This window comes from Marmota monax, unplaced genomic scaffold (assembly GCF_021218885.2).
Source record: "Marmota monax isolate L192 unplaced genomic scaffold, Marmota_monax_Labrador192_F-V1.1 WCK01_AAM20220418_F8-fsc00009, whole genome shotgun sequence".
Lineage (NCBI taxonomy): Eukaryota > Metazoa > Chordata > Mammalia > Rodentia > Sciuridae > Marmota > Marmota monax.
The window spans coordinates 25,092,769-25,112,771 of record NW_026694710.1 but is presented as its reverse complement, the minus strand read 5'-3'; the positions used below and the strand labels follow the sequence as shown (position 1 = coordinate 25,112,771).

Genomic DNA, 20,003 nt, shown 5'->3' with positions numbered 1-20,003 from the left:
AGAAACTGGGGACAATGGAGCACTGACAGAGCTGGGAGGATGCTGGGGACAGGCTAGAGTGGGCCTCAAGTTCTGAATAGGGGTAGAAATCTAAATGCATTTTTCTTGGGGCAGATAAAGGGTTAAGCCACCAGCGATCTTTGGGCTAGTGGCACTGGCTTGGGATCAAGGACAAATAACATCTCTTTGATCTGCCTTCCTAAGTTCTGACCTCTAACCTTGGGGTTACTTCATAGCCCAGAATAATTGCTGGGGTTCCGGTGATCATGCCTCCATCTCAGGCAGAAAGTAAGAAGAAATGGTTAGAAAGGGCTTTCACCAGCTCTGAACTCTGTTTTGTTTTTGAATGTATGTTGTTGGGGATTAAACCCAGTACTTCAAGCACACTAGGCAAGTGCTCTGAATCACACCCTGGCCCGTCTCTTAATGCGCTTTCAGCAAAGACCCTCTCCAGCTCCTAGATCTCATTGGTTGGAATGCAGTCACATGCCACACCAGGTGGCAAGGGACCCTGTGATGTGTTGTCATCCAGCAGACCCTTTTCTGCCCGACTGATTTCAGGGGCCACAGAGGGGGAGTGACCGCCATCTGTGCTGCGCTCTCTTCTTGCTATTCTCCCCCTGGCTCACCCGCTCCTGGCCCCTCTGGGTGGCACTCACAGTCGGACCTCGCCCCCACGCCCAGCCTCCCCCTGCCTCCGTGCCGTGGTCCTTGTATTCTGGCTCTAGACAGTTTCCATTCCTAGTGGAAGTCACATCATGGTGACTCCGTGTCCCGTCCCCTCTGCTGGGTTCTGGCAGTGCCTTCTAGAACAGTGTGTGATCCTGGGAGAGTCAGGGATATTAGAAAGGCAGCTCTGTCCATGGCTGGGCTGTTGCCACTGCTGTCCTGAGAGGCTCTCCTGTGGTTTTCCTGGGGGTTCCGAGAGGTCAGGGTGCACAGTACTGGGCCACCACCTCTGGGAGAGGGGACTGCTGGCCACATGGTCCCAGGAGAGAGAGAAGTTAATACAACTTGGCTGCAGATAAAGAAGCCTTCCCTCCCTCCCTCCCTCCCTCCTCCTCCTTCTTTGTGTGTGTGTGTGTGTGTGTGTGTTACCGGGGGACTGAACCCAGGCCTTGCTTCTGTGAGGCAAACACTCCTTCACTGAGTTGCATTCCCAGCCCTCACTAAGTTGCTGAAGCGGGCCCTAAACTGGGGATCCTCCTGCCCCAGCTTCTGAGCTGCTGGGGTTACAGGTGTGTGTCACTGCGCCCCGCTTTATGTGCACTTTAGGAAGAAAACAGAAAGGGATGTTTTAAAGATTGATATGGCCAAGGACAGGGACAGGATGGGGGGCCCAGGCACGGGCAGAGACCCCTTCAAGCCAGCAGCAGCCTTTCTCAGCTCTTTTTGTCCCTTGTTCCCATGTCATGGGTGAGAGGGACCAGTGGCCAAGTACCCTCCTACCAGGCACTGTGCTCAGAGATCATTTGCTTTTACAAATGGAAAAAACAAAATGAGGTTCAAATATTAAACAACCTGTGGGCTGGCCTTTGTGTTTTTCTGACACTTCATCTTTTTTTCTTTTTTTAAGAGAGAGTGAGAGAGAGAGAGGAGAGAGAGAGAGAGAATTTTTTTAATATTTATTTTTTAGTTCTCGGCGGACACAACATCTTTGTTTGTATGTGGTGCTGAGGATCCAACCCAGGCCGCATGCATGCCAGGTGAGCGCGCTACCGCTTGAGCCACATCCCCAGCCCCCTGACACTTCATCTTGCCGTCACCTCTTCTGTCCCCCACCCCCCATATTTTTCTTACTGTGTCTAACTATGCAGGGTGAAATGCACAGAGCTCGAGTGCTTGATGAGTCTCCTCTAATGTATCCGCACCTGTCAATGGATGGTATCTCAGCCCCCAGGATGTCCCCCACGCCCCTTTCCACCCAGCCCCTCCCCTTCGAGAGCAGCCTGCTGGGAGCTGTATCCCAGGTCTGGTTTGCCCTGGGTGTCCGGGGATGCAGGCTGGCTCTCCTTTGCTTTCATTGCAAAATGGAGACTGGACGAGCACTCGAGGAGTGCTGTGGCCGGGTCCACTGGCCCGGGTGCTGCATCTCTGAATTGCCACCTGTCCCCACCTGTCCTCGCTCACGGCCGGCCTCTTGCCTCTGCAGGGCACACTGACCCACTTTCTGCCTGCGAAGCCTGCCCTGCCCCATGCTGCTGGGTGCTCCCCTCGCCCGAGCTTTCCTTCACCACCCTCTGCACAGCCAGGATGAAGTGGCTGGTCACATGTCACTTTACCTTCACCACCTGTGACCCTCCCCCAAGTGGCTAACACTTGTAGGGGGAGTGTGGGTCTCAAGGAGGGCTGTGAGGGGGAAGGGAGGAGGGAGGTCGGGGGACAGCACCCCAAGGTAGGGTTGACGGGGCTGCCTGAGCCCGTGCCTTCTCTGCCAGTGCCCCTTCAGGTCCTGGGGGTGTCCCTGGGGAAGGCGCCTCTGTCTGCACCTTACAGTGGCTGGAGAGGTGGGATGGTGTGCTCGGGGCTGCTGCCACAGGAGGCGTAGAGACCACAGAAGTGACTCCTCACAGCTCTGGAGGCTGGGAGTCCAAAGTCCGGGCATGGGCAGGCTCAGCACCTGGCAAGGCCCGTTCCTGTTCATAGATGACGGCTTCTTGCTGTGTCCTCCAGTGGTGGAAGAGGCGTGAATCTCTCTGGGTCTCTTTCCCACACAGGAAGGCCCTGCTGTCATGGCCCCATCTCCCTCTGAAGGCCTCACCTCCCAAGGCCCTTGCCCGGGGCTTAGGAGTCAACATACAAATTTGGGAGACATGGGCCTTCAGCCTAGAGCAAGTGGACAGACAGCTTGACCCAGGTCCCACAGTGCTGGCTTCTCCCGTCTTTTGGTGGCAGCCATCACAAGAGGGGACACTGCCTCTCAATGCAGACTGCACCAGGCATTTCAGGGTCACGTTTCAAAGCCACCACACACATAATTAGATCAACAAACATCTCAAATTCACTGAGTGTCACCCAACTCTGTCCTAAATCTAGGTGGATGATTTGATATGAAACAGACATTTACATAAATAAATGTAAAAGAGAAGCCGCGCAGGAGACAGCTCCAGGAGCTCTGCTGTCTGCTCCAGACACGCTGGCCACGGGCCGCAGGTGGTCAGGGAGCCCGGTGCCTCCTGCCCATGCCCACAAGCCCCTACAGCCCCCTCTCTCAGGCCCTGAGCTGCTCTATTCAAGACCTGCTGTCCGACCTGGGAGTCGAGTGTGGCTGCCCTGCTGCCCCTGCCCTCTGCTTGCTGACCGCCAGGCCGTGGCCTTGGCCCACCAGTGTCCGAGGTGGCCAGTGCATCCCTACAGCAGAAAGCTAGACCCGAGGGCCCCCCGGGAGGCTCCGTCCACCTTACACCCCGCAGTGGGAGGGCAGGAACACAGAGATACACGGAACATCAAATGACCACTGGCCTGGGGACAGAGCCGCCTTTGTCCTCCGCCTGCCAGGGGACACCTCCCCTCAGAGGCTGGTGACACCGTGTTCCTTCAGAAGCGGGGGCCACAGATTCAGGCCCGAGGTGATCAGGTTCCCTGTTCCGAAGGGGAACAGGACGGTGAAAGTGTGGGAAAGGGGCAAACAGGACGCCCAGGGCCTGGAGTGGACATGTACAGGACCCTGGGCACAGACAGCTGAGCCATCAGCCTGCGGGAGAGGAGGGGTGGGTGGGCCATGCCTCCTGGTTTGGCAGGTGAAGACGCCGAGGTCCCGAGAGAGGAGTGGCCTTTCTGAGCTCACACAGCAGCCCAGGCTGCCCACATCTGGGTTGGTCCATTCCAAGGATCCTGCCCGTGTCCAGCTGATGGCCCAGAGCAGGGAGGGAAGCTGGACATGAACCCTGCCCACACACGAGTGCCATTTCTGTGCCAGTACTCTGGGTTCCTCGCTCGGTCCTAACAGCACCTGACCATGGGTGGAAGTGCTGTCACCAGTTGGGCGGCTGCAGAGAGAGGGTGGGCTGGGCTCACCCACCTGCAGAGCTGGCATGCAGGCCGAGCAGGGATGGCGCTGGGGCCAGGAGGGTGGGGCAGCGCTGGCCTTCAACAGCCTGGCCGGTCGTGACTTGACCTGGGGCATAATGGAGCCACCCAGGGTCTTAAGCAGAGGAGTCGGAGGTCAGGCTTGGTGTCTGGGGGAGGTTGAAGTGGGAGGAGCGCGGCGGGTGGCTGCAGCCCAGAGGGAGGAATGGTCCAGGAGGCTGGGATGAGGGCTTCCCCAGCCACAGAGCTTTGAAGATCACGGCTCCTAGACCGCCCCTTCCAAAGCAGACCAGGGAGGAGAACTAACTGCCCAAGTCCTAGCTTTGGGGACTGTGCTTGAGTGTTCTGGGCCCATCCGTGGTGTCTACTGTTGCCTCCCATTCAATCCCTGGTACCGCCCCCCTCCCAAAAAAGGTCTATACTAACTTGGAAGACCAAGACCTCGGTTGTTTTTTTTTTTTTTTTTGGGGGGGGGCGGCACTGGGGATTGAACCTAGGGGCGCTTAACCACTGAGTCACATACCCAGCCCTTTTTATATTTTAGTTTGAGAGAGGGTCTCACTGAGTTGCTTAGGGCCTTGCTAAATTGCCGATGCTGGCCTTGAACTCATGATCCTCCTGCCTCAGCCTTCTGAGCTGCTGGGATTACAGGTGGGCGCCACTGCACCCAGCTAAGACCTCAGTTTTGAAGTATCAGATAAGGAGCCAGGAGGGCAAACCACTCTTTATTTTATGACGTTCTTGGCCAAAGGGGCAAATTACCCTCCTTTTATGGCTTTCCTAATGTACACATGGGCATTTCCAGCTACCCCCGGGCCCTGAACAATCTTTGCTCCCAAACCTGAATGCCACAACACCTACACAAGGGCTGGAGGCCGTGTAGTGACATCTAGGTGGCCTCTTTGGGACATTTTTAGTGAGTGGGAGGGAGCCATGCTACAGAAGTCAGGGTGTGGTGAGGTTAGAGCCCAGAGACTGGGTCTCACCCTGCCAAACCACGTACTCTGTGATCTCCAGAGGTCAAGGCCGCTGCTCTAACCTCTCTGAGCCTCATTCCTTCACTCAGCAGTGCCAGGCGTCTTGCCGGAACCGGGGATCCGGGATGAGTCAGACAGGCCCCTCCGTCCAGGCCCTCCTAGCTTCACGGGAGAGGCAGATGAGGAAAGGCGGCAGGCAGGGTGCTCCTTTCCATCTGGGGAAGGTGGTGTAGCTGGGGCGCTGGGCCTGTAGAAGGACTTCCTGGAGGAGGTGAGGCCCAGGAGCCACGTTCCTCTTCGGTTAGTTGGGGTGGTCATAAGAGTTAAAGCTTCTTGTTTCAGAGCTTAATTACATGTTAAACTGTTACTTTGTTACAAAAGTAATACATGCTCATGGTGAGAACTTAAGTAAAACATCTCCTTCCTGCTCATCTCTGGAGGGACTAATTGCTGTCCACAGCCTCCCCGTGGCCTTCCAGAAACGACCTGCGTATATGGAAACATGTGGGCAAAGCATTTAAAGCCCAGAGAAGTGGCAGTAGCTCCCACAGGTGAGCCTTCAGCAGGGCCAGGCTCCTGGCTGCCCTCGCTCTCCCACTTGACCCTACACCTTGGACTTGAACATGTTTCTAATCCATAAGCAACTCCTCAGGAGGCTGCAGAACAGCCTGGGGTGTCTTAGGAGCACATGGACAAAGGCTCCCTGTGCCTCTGTCCCCAGGTGCCTAGCACTTCCCGCACCGTCCCACAGAAGCCTCCCTGGACTGTGTTTTCAGAGGAGGAAACTGAGGCTGCTCAGTGACCAGAGGCAGCTGTGTTGTGACGAACCCCACAGGGCTCTGGAGCCAGAAGGAGGCCACACTGTCCTTGAGTCCTGGTTTCTGGAAGCAGCAGGATTAAATATAACCCAGGCAGGCAGCAGGCAGGGGTGGAAATCTCAGGCTCAACCAGAAAGTGCAGGCCAAAGGGCGGTCCACCCTCGCTGGCTCTGTGAGCAGTCCCCTGGGGTTCTGGCTGGGCCAGTGCTCCCTCCCACCCAGATGCCCACGCAGGGAGAGGCCCAGTCCCCAAATGTGTCATCTGTGTGTGGGTTGTTACCTTTGACCCAGTGACTCCTCTCCTCAAAATTGGGTCATGGTAAAGGTCACAGGCTCTGGCAAGTGGAGAGATCTGTCCTGTGGCCTGCACTTGGCCCAATGGGGAATCGTTGCTCTGTGGTGTCACTCGTTTCCCTTGTGACCCTGAGCCCAGGCAAGTCTCTACACCTTTTTTTTCATTTTTTAAAAATCGAGGCAAAATCACCCGAAGTGTAGAATTTGGTGGCACTTGTACCTCACAATGCTGTGTATACACCACCTCTGTGTGGTTCCAAGACATTCTCTTCTGGAAAGCACCGCCCGGCAGGATGCCCTCGCCCCACCCTCCGGCTCCCAGCCTGGCAGCTAAGCCGGGCTCGCTCCGTGTCCTGGGCCCAGTGCTGAGCTGCTTTAACTCCTTCCTGACAAAGCTGGGGGTTCGTTCTGTTTCTCTGGATTCTCCTGCTCAGGACACTCCTATGAAAGGATTCAAACCCCATGCGGAGTTTGGAGATCGGCCTTTTTACCTGATGTTCTCAGGGCCTCATCTTGGAGCGCTTACCAGAACTTCATTCTCTCTCTGGCCATGTACCACGGGGTCGCACGGACACCCCGTACTGCTCGGCGTTCGTCTGGACCCACGCGTGGGCCTGCGCCCCCGGAGTCCGTGAAGGTCTGGGGATTACAAACCTGCAGGCTGTGGCGAGCCCTGGGCCCGTGGCTTGCTGGGGTTACTGCGCCACCTAACATTTCCTGTGCTTCCTGTGTGCTGTCCCACGCACTGGGCTATTTTAACCCTTTTGGGACAGTGCTTCTGGTTCATTCTTGAATTCTGCTCTCGGCTTTATGAGGCAGGCACCGGTGAGGTTGGTTCTGCTTACAGAAGACCGAGGCTCAGGGAGGCCAGCTGGGCCTCTGGGAGGAGTGGAAGCCAGGCCAACCCGACCCCAGGCTCCAAGTGCCTCCTGGGTCCACAGTGCCAGGATGTCTGAGGAGGTCGTCCTGGGCCGGGGTCCCGGGGACCTCTGCCTGCCTTCCCTGGATTCTCTCTGTTTGGAATTTCTGTAGCTGGTAGGCTTTACAATGGCCACATTAAGTTTATAACAGAAAGAAACGGTAAACACCACCCTAGAGGCTCACGTTCAACGAAAAGAGCTGAACATGAATAAATTCCATGTGTCACTTTATCTCAACCCTCAGAACCAGTGACCAGAAAAACACCCAGAGGGCTGGGCACCGATGTGTCCAGAGGGCTATTTCTGGTGTGCTTAAAATTGTGCAATGAAATTGCGATTAACATCTAAGTTTTCCACCTTTATTTTCATGATGAACACATAAATATTACTTTTTATTCAGAAGGAAAGCAACTCTAAAGTCAAAAGGTGGACATTTCCAGCTCAGAGCCCAGGGTGTTCCTACCCGGGGCACAGCTGGGCAGGTGACCCTAACTCCCGAGAGGGGGTCTTGTTCGGAAGCTGTCAGATGGGATGTTCCTGCACCTGGGGTTGTGGCCAAGGGTTGCTGGCCTGACCCCAGCCCCAGCCCAGGCTCACCAGTCAGGGCGTCCAGCGCAGCCCCTGTGGCAGGGGTATGTCAGCCTGGACCCGCCCACGCCTGGCTGTGCTGCCCATCCGGCCCCTTGGCTCTGCACGGGCACTGCCCTCGGCCTGGGGCTCCTCCCTTCCAGCTCCGAGCGCCTCTTATCCTCGTGGTCCTTCAGTGGTCCTTGGGCACTAGCAGAGGGGCATTCAGAACAGCCACAGGCAGGAGGTGCTTGTCCTGCTACCCTGGGGCTTCCACACCCAGGTTTGGGTGGTCCTCCCACCTCCCTGTGAGGCAGGTTTTGCCTGTCTTCATGAGAGCTGTGTTCTTGTGTTCTAGAAGGAGGCCTGATACTTAGAAAGTGCTCAATTAGTGCTAAATGGATGGTCACTGCTACCATCTCTACTCTGGAAACGAGACATCTGAGGCTCAGAGAGGTTAAGCAACTTGTCTAAGTCCACACAGCTAGGAGGAGGCTTGGCCACAGACCTGTCAGATTTCACACCAGTGGTCTCAGCCTCATGCCAGCCCCTGCCCCCCCCCCCCGCCTGTGGGCTCTGGTTTGCAGTGGAGGTGGATTCTCAGTGATAGGTAAAGGGCTCTAGGGGAAGAGCCATGTGGGCCTGGTCTGTGGCACCAGACGCTCAGTGTTTGAGTCCTGGTTCTGCCATGTACCGTGTGACCTTGGGCAGGTTTCCTCTGTCCTCCGAGCCCCAGGTTCCTGCCCGGCATGACTGTGGGCCTGGCCCAGAATAGACAGGATACTTGCTGCTTAAATAACATCAAGCTTCTCCAGGGCTCAGTGAGCTTCTGGGGAGAGCCAGGTCCCGTGTGGGGGAGGCGGGGGGCCACCCACATGTAGGACAGTGCTCCAGCAGAGCCACACTCCAGCCTCCAGGTATCCCCACCCTCAGCAGAGCCTGCTGGATTCTGGCTGGCAGCGTGGCCAGGCCTCCTCCCAGCCCGGGGGTAGCCATGGAGTGCCTCCTCCCCCCCCCACTGGACCCTCCAGAGCTCTCTCCTCGGCCTGGCACCCCCTTGAGTCTGGGGCCCCCATGCCCCAATGCCCTGGTGGAAAGAGATCTCCATCACCCAGGGAAATTGGAAGTTGACACCCCCCCTAGGGCTGGGGACCTCTGCTGTAGTCAGGATGACAGGAGAAGGGAGAGGGGCCACGGAGCCCCTGAAGACACAGCAGGGAAGGCGCCTCAGGGGAACTGTGGCGGGGGGAGGTCCTGGAGCAAGGCCACTTGGTGGGGATGACAGACGGGTGGGAGTTTGGGAGAGAGGGGAGAGGCTTCCCTGCCATGAAAGGAGCAGCGGGCAAAGGCAGGGCAGTGGGGAGGGCAGAGGACACTGCCTCTGACCTCACGGCCACCTCTGCTTTGGCAGGACACCAGGGCTGGGCTGACCCACCCTGGCAGCAGCTGCCAGGGAACAGGTCCGAGCAGGCGGACCCTGGCAGGATGACTCAGGAGCCTGGCAACTTAGCAGAGCGGCCTAAGGGGCCAGCTGGACCCGGCCTTTCTGGCAGTGTCCCCCCTGGCCTGACCCCTGGGCCACACTCAAGCTTGGAGACCAGTTAGAGGCCTACCAGGCAGCAGGCCGAGGAGCAGAGCTGGGTGGAGCCCTGTTCCTACCCAGGAGCTAGGCCAGCCTCTGTGGCTGGACACGCCCCTGCGCGTGAGGCAGGACCTGGCCCTGGGCTTCAGTGTCCCCATCTCACAGAGCCCTGCTGAGATAATGCAGGTGAAAGTCACGTAGGCTGTGCGGCTCCTCCTGAAGGATGTGCTGTGCTGACTGTTATTGTCATGGCTTCATACAGGGCTGGCAGGCAGCGTGGGGGGGTGACGGCACCATCTGGTGGGAGGAGCCGGAGACTGGGACCCCAGCTCTGCTCCTGGGGAGCCGCGGATCTGTGCAAAGCCCTCCTCTGGCCCTCAGGTTCCGCGTCTGTCAATATCTAGGGGCGGGGAGTCCTTGGGCTCTGTGGTTGGGGTGGCCAGCCTCAGGGGAAGTCAAGGTCACCTGGGAGGCCTGGACCTCACTGGTTCTTCTCCAAAGCCACAGACAGCGTTCTCCTGATGCCATCCTGGCCTGGCTGACCCGGCCCTCAAACGCACGGGCGCCCAGGCAGCCTCAGGGGCTGGCGGGCCTCACCCGTGCATGACCTCCACGGGTACAGGGCATTTCGCCTGAAAGGGCGACCCCGCTGTCTGACAGCAGCACTGGGACCACAGCAGGCCGGGAGGCAGGGGCCAACCCTGGGGCACTGCTGGGACAGCCCAAGCACAGGTAAGGCCTGGGGCTGGAGGGGCAGGAGGCCACCAAGGCTCTCCCTAGGAGGCAGGGCCTCCCTTCTGCCCCTCCTGCTGCCTCCTGGGTGCAGATTCCTGGCTGGCCCCTGTGCCCAGCCCAGGCCTGGGTGCCACAGGTGCCCATGAGGGGCGTGGGTGGATGACATGAGGTGGAGAATATTCTGATATCTTTATATCAGGGAAAGAACCTGACTCTGGGAGACAATGAAGCCGAGCCTCTCAGGGGTAATGGAGGTGAGGGGACCTTTGGTGCTTAATGGTGGACAGACCCCTTGGCTCCTGTGCTCAGGTCCCCCCCATCCCCGCCTCCTCATCAGGAGCTGGGTGGGGCTCTCCCCAGCCTGGGCAACACAAGGACAGGGCAGTCTCCACCCGAGATGTGCCGTGCAGTGGGCCTCAGACCAGGTACTGACCCTCCCTGGCCTTGGTTTCCCCATCTGTGCAGTCTGCCAGCAGTCGTCCCCAGGAGGCAGGATGCGCACCTCAAGGCTGTTACAGGCCTGGCTCCCCGGAGCCCCAGGGCCTGCACAGAGGCCTTTCTCCCTCAAGCTCCTGGTGCCTGGTGCAGCCGTGCAGGCAGGCGGCCCCCGCTCCAATTAGCACCCTGTCTCCATGTTGTCTGCAGCTCTGTCTGCCTGGATGGGCTCAGTAAGGCCCCACAAAGTGGAGTGACAGCACACCATGTCAGAGAGAGGGACAGGCTTCCCAAAGGCCCTTCTGACCCACGCAGAGTCCTGGGGAGGGAAAGCAGTGGCTGCTGGGCCAGCCCTCCCCCGAGAGGGAGCATGAGAGGTGGACAGAGGAGGTGTGGGCAAGAGACAGGAAAGGGCCACAGAGACTGAGAAAGGGATAAGTCCAGGACGGTGGGAGGAGAGAGGCAGAGAAAGAGCACAAAGACAGGCCATGTCATGGAGACAGGCTAGGCAGAGCAGCTCGAATGGACACCCAGGCACCTGGTCTGGGCCGCCACCATAACACACAGAATCCTGGGCCATGACAGAGCTGGAGAGGGAGGTGGCTGCTGGGAAGGCCTGTCCAGGCTCCCAGCCCCTCCCAGTGGGCCAACCCCCACACGCCCTCTCACTCACTGGCCTTCACACACTCGCCCACCCTCCAGCCCGCCTCCCATGCACACACACCTTCATGAGCACGGAGCGTTGTTGACAGGACTGAGCCCCTGCACCCTTGCCCATCCCAGGCTGCATGCGGGAACAGGCAGCAGGGTGTGTGTGTTTGGGGGGTTTAGATGTCGTATCCCCCAAAAGCTCACGTGTGCCAACACTCACACAGGGGGACCAGGTCCCACGCTCACATTCAGCAGCACACGTGCACTGCATGAGCCCAGGCCCAACCAGGTGCAGGGGCAAGTGCGGACCCAGGCCCACAAAGGCACAGTTGGGGCCCTGGTCCCTCAAGGGTTCATTGGTCCTGAGCTGACAAATGGTGGACAGACCCCTTGGTTCCTCCTCATCGGGAGCTGGGTGGGGCTCTCCTCAGCCTGGGCAACTATGTGTGGTACAGTCCCGGAACATTCTGGAGCTTTGGTGGGAGTGGATTCTCCCACGGAGGCTGCAGTTTACACTCCAGAGTTCACTCCTTCCACCACCTGGACATCCACCAGTCTTGGAGACCCCCCACCTCCTCCCTCAGGGTTTCTAAGTCCTGCTTCTGTGCTATCCTGCTGGTCCCTGTTGCCCCTGCTGTGACACTCAGCTTCCGATTCAGGTTGCACACCAAAATCTCACTTCCAGCCAGCGTGGGGGACAGAGCAGGGCTTTGGGTACTGGGGAGGGACAAAGGCTGCAAGGGCCCCACGGGGTGATGGCCACACAACTTCAAAGGGAAAGAGCGTCCATGACCTGTTCTGAAGACGCTGTTCAGAAGTGGACAAACTTCAGAGTCCCCAGGTACGGCCAGAGCCAGGATCTGCTTCTCGGTGCCTGGGTTCTGCTAAATTCAGGAAAACTGGAGGGGCCAGAGGTTGAAACAGGAGGGGTCAGCTCACACAGAACGTTCCGCCCCAGGTGGAAGCTGAAATGAGCGCTGCTTGCATTTTGGTCACCCCACCTCTGTGAAAATGGATCTGTGACAGGTACAGAATCCAAGGCAGCAGAGCAAGGTCAGTGTGTGCTGTCGGCTGGCTGTGCTTCTGGGGAGACCACTCGGGCCGGCATGCGCACAGAACAGAACTCCGTGTTCTCCTATTTGCACAGTCGCACTCCTCTATTTGACGTTGAGTTGTAATTGAGAGATAATTCATATCATGCAAAATGTGTCACTTTGAAGTATACAACCCACACATTTTAGGACATTCACAGTGCTGTGTGACTTCACCATAACCTAATTCATCGACCTCAAAATAAACCTCACAACCCATCGTGGTCGCTCCCCATCTCTCCCTCCTCCCAGTCCCTGACACCCACTGTTCCGGTTTGCACCTTGAATGTCTCCCAAAGGCCCAAGTGTTGAAGGTTCGATCCCCAAAGTGCTGCTACTGGGAGGCGGGGAAAGTTTAAGAGGTGGGGCCTAGTGAGAGGAAGTCAGGTCATTGGGTGTGCCCTCGAGGGGACATTGGGACCAGGAGGTGAGCAGAATTCCTCACTGTGCTTCCACCATGATGTTCTGCCTCACCACAGCTCCAAGCAACAGGGTCACACGACTGAGTACCAAACCTCTGAAACTGGGAGTCAAAGTCAATCTTTCCTCCTTATACGTTAATTTTCTCAGTTATTTTGTCACAGTGACAGAAAGCTGACATAAACACCAATCTGCTTTCTTTTCCTGTAGATTTGACTGAACATTTTACATACGTGGAGTCACACCGCACGTGGGTCCATCTCCTTTCACGTAACGTGATGCTTTTAGGTTCATTCTGATCTAGTAATTCTCAGTCCTTCCTTTTTACTGCATTCCACAGTGAGGGTGGACCCCACTTCAGTTGCCCACTCATTAGGCGATGGATTTGGGGGTGTTTCAAATGAACGTTTCAGATACACTCTTTACAAAATCGTTTGGGGAACGTCAGGATGCAGTTCACAGCTTTTTGTTACTTTCCCTATTCTGAGATGAAGTCCTATGACTGACTTTTTTTTTCTTTTGAGAAATGGTGGTAACCCTAGATGAAAGGTCTCAGCAAGATGTCTCTGGTAAAGAGAAAAAGAGCTGGGATCCCCACAGCCTTTCCTCCCAGGAGCCAGGGGCCTCGTATGGCCAGGTGGTGTTAGCAGCCAAGGCAGCCCCTTCGCGTTCCCCTGGGGTTGTGGCTCAGCGCTAGAGCGCGTGCCTAGCCTGTGCGAAGCCGAGGGGTTTTCAGGACTCTGCATCTAGGTGGAGACGTGGCAGCCTGGGCTTGTGGAAAATGGACACTCTGCGCACATCCTGTTCCAGCTCCTCTTCCTGCGTGTGTCTCTACGCAGGGGAGATAAAGAGAGGCGGTCTAGGCTGGAGGGCCCGTTCTCCATGAGAGGCCTGACAGAGTCCCTGGGCACCTCCCCAGATGTTCACCGTCTCGCCTGTGTACACCCTTCCTGCTGCTGACTCAAATTAACAAGAGAGGGCCGCTGTCAATCATGGACTGCTGCGCCCAGCCAAGCTCAGGTCCTAGTCATCTGGAAACAGGGGTGACCGCTAGAATGGTGCAAGGTGACAAGGAAAAGGCCCGATTCAGTGGATTAATAATGACAAGCAGGGCACTAAGTTCCACTTAGAGAGCAGGAAGAAGTTCCAGTGTGTTTCTGTTCCGTAGGGCGATTGTAGACAAGCATGATGATGGATGTAAATTTCAAAGAACTAGGAGAAAGGATTTTGAAAGTTTTCACCATATGGAAATGATAAATGTTTGAGGAAATAGATGTATTTGGCCTGATTTGAACATTGCACAATGTAGACGTGTATCAAAACAGTATATATTGCCCCATTATTATGTATGATTTTTGTGTTTTTATGTAACTGCTAAAAATACACATGATTAAAAATTTGCAGACTCATAGAATTATTACAATGGTAATCTGATAATGTAAGCCAAAATGTTGAACATAAAGAAAAAAGTACCTTTCTTCTCACCGTAACACAAATATTTACTCCACATTTTGATACACTTTCAATTTGTCTAAGTATTTTTAAAAAACCCTGTTTTTCATCATCTTAGGAGTTGTATGGACTCATATAGTAAAAATGTAAGTAAAAAGAGATAAGGGGATCTGGGTGCAGTGGCGCACACCTGTGATCCCAGTGGCTCTGGAGGCTGAGGCAGGAGGATTGAGAGTTCAAAGCCAGCCTCAGCAACTTAATGAGGCCCTAAGCAACTCAGTGAGGCCCTGTATCTAAACAAAATATGAAAAAGGGTTGGGGATGTATCTCACTGGTTAAGGGCTGCTGGGCTCAATCCCTGGTACAAGAAGGGGGGAGAGAGAGAGAGAGAGAGAGAGAGAGGTTTCCTTCCAGCATTCATGTCCCAGTGATTGTATTTTCATAATTGTGTCGTATACAATACTATAGCAATTTGCATACACAGTTTCATAGTCTTCTTTTTCACCCAAAATCATGGACTTGCTTTTTTCATTCTGCTAAAAGTATCTGAAAGCAATCATTGTTGCACCTCTTTAGTGGAGTTAAAACACTGCATGAGGGTTGGGATTGTGTAGCGCGCTCGCCTAGCACGTGCAGGGCCCTGGGTTTGATCCTCAGCACCACATAAAAAAAATAAATAAAATTAAGGTTTTGTGACTAACTACAACTCAAAAATAAATATAAAAAAATAAAGCAAAACAAAACACTGCATGAGTGGAGTTGTCCCCAGCGCTCCCTCTTGTGTGGTCATACTACTGCGCAGTTCTGACGTGATTCTCCCTGCTCAGTGACAGGTGAGCAATGCCTGGGTCGCGTGTGCAGTCGCAATCCCCCGCGGCACCGCCTCTGCTGTTATAAATGATGCCAGGGAAGGCTTCCTTGGGACGGGTTCTTACAAACAGGTTTACTTTTTGGTAGAAAGAGAAAAAAAATCCTAAAATTTCCATGGGATTGTCAGGGACTCCAAATAGTGAGAACAATCTTGAAAAAGAACAAAGCTGGAGGCCTCACCTTCCTGAGCTGGAGGCCTCACCTTCCTGGGCTGGAGACTCACCACGGTCACCATAATAGTGCCGTAGTGGCATCAAAGCACAGAGACATCAATGGGAGAGAATAGATGGCCTCTGCTGCCAAGAGAAGTTCCATGGCATGCCAAGACCATTTGATGTGGAAAGGAGAGGCCTTGTGAAAACCCGACAGCCACATGCTAAGGACCGAGACTGGACCCTCACCCACTGTTACGAGCAGAATTGCTCAAGATGGACCCAAGACCTAAATGTAAGAGCTGGAACTATAAAACCCATAGAAAACACAAGGAAAGCATCTGGTGTTGGGTTGGCAATGGTTTCTTGGATAAGAGGGATAAACAGAACTACATCCAACTTAAAAGCTCTTGGACATCAAAGGACACAATCAACAGGGTGAAAGGCGACCAGGGGATGAGGAAACTGTCTGAAAACCACATATCTGATAAGAGATTGACATCTGGACCACGTAAAGGATTCCTGCAACTCCAGAACAAGCAAACAAAAAACAAGAAAACAAACAACACCAATGACTCGGTTTTTTAAAGTGAACAAAGGACCTGAACAGGCAGCTCTCCAAAGCCGTACAGATGGCCAGTAAGCACAGGAGAAGGCGCTCAGCACCACTATCATTACGGAAATGCAAGCCCAAACCACAAGGCGAGAGTGCTTCACAGGCATTAGGAGAAAGCAGCAGAGGAAACGCCCTCACGGCTGGAGGCAAGGGGAAGCTGACACTGTGGCACTGCCAGTGGCCCCAACGCATGCAGCCACTGCGCACCACAGTACTGAACGTAGAATTGTCGCATGATCCAGCAATTCTACTTCTGGGTATATACCTCAAAGAACTGAAGGAAGGGACTCACATAGATCCATCTATCTGGACAGCCACGCTCACAGCAGCAGTCTTCACAGAGCCCCAGGTGAAGACAGCCCCCACGTCCCTCAGCAGCTTAATGCATGAATACAATGTAGGGTGTCCACATGCTAGAATGTGACTGTCTGGAAGAGAAGGAGAGAGCCCAAAGACATGCCAAGGGAAGCCTGTCAGTCGCTAAAGGACAACGCAATGGGGGGAGTCGGGCTTGGGGGTGGGAATGGCAGTGGGTGTTTAATAGAAAAGTTTTAGCTGGGAACCTTCTGGAGGTGGCTGGTGGTAATGGTGGTACAACTATGTGAAAGCATTAGTGCAAGGGTGATGTTTGTGTTTGTGTCTGTGAGACAGACACTCACAGGCATGAGCTCCAGGGACGTGGGACTGGGGATTGATCGGCATGCACCACTGAGCTACACACCCAGCCCCCCACGATCCCTGTTTCCTGACATTCTTCCCCAGATGTGCGCAGGACATCTCTTCTGCAGAAAACCCTTTTTTTTTTAAAATTTTTTTTTTTAGTTGTAGATGGACACAGTATCGTTATTCTTGTTTATTTTTTTGTGTGGTGTTAAGGATTGAACCCAGTGCCTCATGCTTGCAAGGCAAGCGCTCTACCGCTGGCTACAACCCCAGCCCTGCAGAAAACCTTCTGATCATGCTGCTGAAACAGTGTCCTCCCCCAACCCTCATGACCCCAGGTCTGACGTCTGCTCCCTCCGCAAGCAGGCATCCTGCTCCAGGTCTCACTTTTCCTTGGGGCACACAACAATATCTGGTATACAGTAGGAGCTTGGGATGCATATCTGAGGAGTGAGTGCATCCTGTGAAGCAAGTATTCTTCCAATGAGGTCATGTAACTTCCCCAAGCACACACAGCCAGAAGAGACAGGGCTGGGATTAGAACCAGGCCTTCTCCGGGGTCAGGTCTCTCTGCTCCATGAAGCTTGGAGCCTGCAGCATGGGAGGGGTGATGTTTGTATTTGTTTTTGTGACACTGACAGATGCTCACAGGCATGAGCTCCAGGGGAGTGTGCTGGGGATTGATTAGTAGGTTTGCACTGTCATTGGAGGCTCATGGAGTGGGAGGTCCCTTCCCCACTCTCTCTTATTGTGTCTCCTCTTTAAGCACCTGGCCTATTCCAAGCCAGGGAGCACCCTCCCTTCTCCAGGTGAACTAATACCTCCTACCAAGTCCTACCAGAGTTTCTGTCACTCCAAACTGTGGATGAATAGAAAAGTTTAGGACAGACCAGCCCAGATTTGAGTGTGGACTTCCCAGGAGCTGGTGGTGAGACCCTGGGCACATCCCTTGACTTCCCTGAGCTTCACCTCTCCCACCTGGGTGGTGGAGACCAGAACACCCCCAGCCCGTCTGTGCCTCACCCTCATTGTGACATCCAGCCTGGACTTGCACACCTCCAGCCAGGGCGGCCCTCTACTTCCCAAGGGACATGCATGGTGATTAGTGACCTCTCACCGGTGCTTGGATGCCGGCCCTGCCTGGAGGAGGAATTCCTTTGGCCCTTCAGAAATGGAAAGCAGGAGAATTCCATTTCACAATCTTGAGCCAGTCAAAGCAGCCTGTTTTTTCCCCAAACCCTGAGAAAGCCCTCTTGTTTTGAAAGACAAATTCAAAGGCAGATTCCTCACTGCAAGAGTTATCTGTCTTCTTATCTGCCTGGAGCAGAAGTGGCTTTGGAATACCCAAACAGAGAGGACCTCTGGTTAGCTCAGATAAACGTCAAGCCCCACCTGGGGCGGGGAGATGTGTCGGCTTCAGGCCTGCCGACTGCTGCGAAAATGAAAATTATTTTCTTCCTCAAACAAGTTGGATTGTTCTTGTGAGTCCCAGCCAGGTGGCCAAAAGATGCCACAAGGGGTGCTCTGGCAGAGACTCACACAACCCAGTTTGGCTTTTAAATTATTTGCAGAGCTCTGCAAATGAGGCAGGTTTTTCTTTTTTTCCTTCTCTACCCTAATGTCATTCTATTTTTTTTTCTTAAACTTTTTTCATGTTACAAACATCACAGGTATTTATTGTCACCCGGAAAATGTAGTAAAAAAATAAAGAACATCAAAATTACCCTTAATTCTGTCCCCCAAAAACAATCTAATATTTTGATGCATTTCCTTTCTCCCCCATCAAAGGGGCCATCCCCTTGATAAAAAGAACACCAGTGTCCCTTCTACCACCACCTCTGGAGGAGACAGACTCGGCCCTGCCCTCTTGGAGCTCACAGTCTAGAAAGGAAACAGAAAATAGAAACATAAACAGGTTGTCCCTGGTTTTCCTTTTACAAACCATATTGCAGGGATGTGAGCCGAGCGTCTGAGCGAGCACACTGAGCTTGTTAGGAGAACTTTTTATTTGTTTATTTATTTGTTTTCTTATGTGGTGCTAAGATTTGAACCCAGTGCCCCACCCATGCCAGGCGAGTGCTGTACCACTGAGCCACAGCCTCAGCCTAGGAGAACTCTTTAAAAGTGGAATTTAGGAGATAGTTTTTCCTATTACATTAAAAACTGTGGTGGTGATCCTCTTTATGCGGTGTGTATTAAGATGATGCTGAGACTGCCTGATACGCATGTCCTCGACCTGCATGAGGCTCTTTCAGGTTCTAGACCTATAGATTCTGGGGTGGGGGGACTTTCTGGGGCTCCTCTCTAAGCTCACCCTCATCCCCGTCCGCATCCCAGCTGGCACCCCACCAGACATGGGAGCTCCTCCTTCCTGGCCATCCGTTCTGTCCTTCTTGGGAATGTTGTGAAGTCAAACGGGTCCTCATGAGCTTCCGGCCCGGCCCTGTTCTTGAGACTGCAGAGCAGACCCAGGCCCCATCCCCGTGCAGAGCCAGCCCCCTGTCCTCCCCAGATCTGCTCTTGACACATACATACTGCGGCCGGGCTCCACCTGACCTGCTGACTGCAGTCCCTTTCGTGGGACTCCCCCTGGGGCTGCCTCCCCTCGCACCGGGAGCCGTCCTGCCCCTCCCCTCGGGAGCAGTGGCCCCCCTCTGCACCCCCTTTCCTCCCAGCTTCTGCTCCTTTTCTTGTCTCTTGGAGGCTCTCAGCTTTTAGGCCACCTCTGCATCCAGTAGACACTGGGTAAAAAATCTGTTGCGCCGACTCGCGGAGGACTAGGTCTCTGCCTGCGTCTCTGACAAGCCGCGCAACCTCAGGGTGCCTTGGGCTGGCTCTAAGTCACCCCCCCCCCCCTTGTCAAACACATGTGCAATCACCTTCCTGGGGTTGTTTGTTTACGCCACACAAAATGTTCACCAAGCAGCCCCCCGCCCCCGCACTGTGCTGAGAACTGAGGACACGGGTCAGGCAAGATCAGTGGGGTCATGGTCCCCCGGCACTCCATCGTCATGGAGACAATCACTGACTCAGGTCCAGGAAGGACCTGTGCACGTGCAGGACAGAGAGAAGCAGGAAGCTGCAGAGTCTCAGTAAGGACAGGCCCCCCCCCCCCAAAAGCAGGTGATTTCCTTGGGACCTGAAGGAGGAGGATGATCTATGTGTGTGTATGGGGGGGGGTCCAGAATTCCAGACCCAGGAAGCAGGGGCCCAGGTCCTGCGATCAGGTAAACAGCCTTGTCTTAGCCGCCTAATCAACAGCCATTGCAGAGGTGTGCGCCAGCCTCGGGCTAAAGATATCTCTGTAGGCCAGGATTCCTGCAGGAGGGAACCAGCCTCCCATCCACACCTCCTGGTCTGGTTGATTAAGTAATTGATCCATTGAATCTTCACTTCATGGAGTCATAGATTGATTTCTTGATTGGGTGACTAATTAGTTTGTTCACCTGCCTAACAAGTCTTGGCTGTGGCCTGCGGCCCACTGGCTCGGTGCTGGCTCTGGGAGCGTGTGTGAACCAGATGGGATGGACCCCCTGAAGTGCTTCTCTAGGCAGGAGACAGAGGACACCTACGTGGGAAAAATCAGACAGCAATGAGACAGAGCGAGGTCCTTGGCTACAGATCCCCACCCAGGCAGGAAACAGGGAAACTTGAGCTCAGTATTGAAGGAGGAGCAGCCACCCCTCAAAGACCAGACAAACAGCCCAAGCCAAGGCCCTGAGCCCAGTGGC

At 54.7% G+C, this 20,003-nt stretch overlaps 1 long non-coding RNA gene across 2 annotated transcripts; it reads right to left on the bottom strand.

Annotated features, from left to right (window-relative positions):
- Positions 1–4,741: 4,741 nt before the first annotated feature.
- LOC124078731 (uncharacterized) lies at positions 4,742–7,001 on the bottom strand. 2 transcript variants are annotated; one of them, XR_006847027.2, is made up of 2 exons: positions 6,610–7,001; positions 4,742–5,492 (listed from the first exon to the last, which is right to left on the bottom strand). It is a non-coding gene; the product is annotated as an uncharacterized LOC124078731 (long non-coding RNA). The 2 variants fall into 2 exon arrangements; XR_006847028.2 differs by having other exon boundaries at positions 6,645–7,001.
- Between the last annotated feature and the right edge of the window lie 13,002 nt (positions 7,002–20,003).